Genomic DNA, 941 nt, shown 5'->3' with positions numbered 1-941 from the left:
ATATATGTATATATATATGTATGTATGTATATAAAATTGTGTAGTAATACCAAATGGCGGTGCCCCAGCATGATCTCAGCTCATGAGCTAAAACTAGATAAAATAAAATGATATATATATATATATAACAAAGTAAACTTGCAAGGTACCGAGTGAAAATATTTAGGAAAGAAGATTTGAAAATGCAGCAGTCTTTTAAAGAAGTTTGTTGACTTGACCGGTTTCACTTTTTTAAAAAAAGATTATCAAAAATAAAATGTAAAGCTTTGTATAAGCTTTGTTGTTTTAAAAAATGGTTATCTTTGTTGGAAACAGACTCCCCACTCAGTGGAAGATTTATAATAATTTAAAAATGGAAATGACATACATATACAGACACACACACACTCACATGCTCATAAACACACATACATACAGACACACACACACACTCACATGCACATAAACACACATACATACAGACACACACACACATACACACGCATACATACACAGACGCACACATACACACACACAACAGCACCCCTCATACACACACACATACATGCATGCATACATACATACATACATACATACATACATACATTTAAACTTGAGCAAACTAAGATATTGGCAAAAGAAAGAAGGTTAAGAGAGGAAGAAAGAAAAGATTCCCTGTTCTGTCTTGTAACCATTATATTCATGTTACCAAACCAAATAAGATATTGTTTTTACTTTATCATTTCAGGATTAACAACGGAAGCAATCCAAAGAGCTGAAAGTATGGCTTCCAAACGTTTCTCTCAAGTATCATTATACAATGATTTCAAAAACATCTTTCTTTTTTTGACCCTCTTAAAGAAGTGGGTAGAATAGCTTCGAGCTTTTATTTCCTGCCGTCTTAACAACAATACGATATTGTAGTTGATTCTAGTAAAAATAAAAACAAAATTGCTAATGGT

The 941-nt window shown here is 32.1% G+C and overlaps 1 long non-coding RNA gene across 1 annotated transcript in view; it reads left to right on the top strand.

The window, feature by feature from the left end:
* Positions 1 to 941, top strand: part of LOC106872583 (uncharacterized) — a 7,890-nt gene extending 6,949 nt beyond the window's left edge. Inside the window, exon 4 of the long non-coding RNA XR_001409788.2 lies at positions 728 to 941. This is a non-coding gene — a long non-coding RNA (uncharacterized LOC106872583). The remainder of the gene's footprint in view (positions 1 to 727) is intronic.

Source organism: Octopus bimaculoides, chromosome 8, assembly GCF_001194135.2.
Source record: "Octopus bimaculoides isolate UCB-OBI-ISO-001 chromosome 8, ASM119413v2, whole genome shotgun sequence".
Taxonomy (NCBI): domain Eukaryota; kingdom Metazoa; phylum Mollusca; class Cephalopoda; order Octopoda; family Octopodidae; genus Octopus; species Octopus bimaculoides.
Note: the sequence above shows the minus strand (reverse complement) of the source record. Positions and strands in the feature narration are given on the sequence as shown.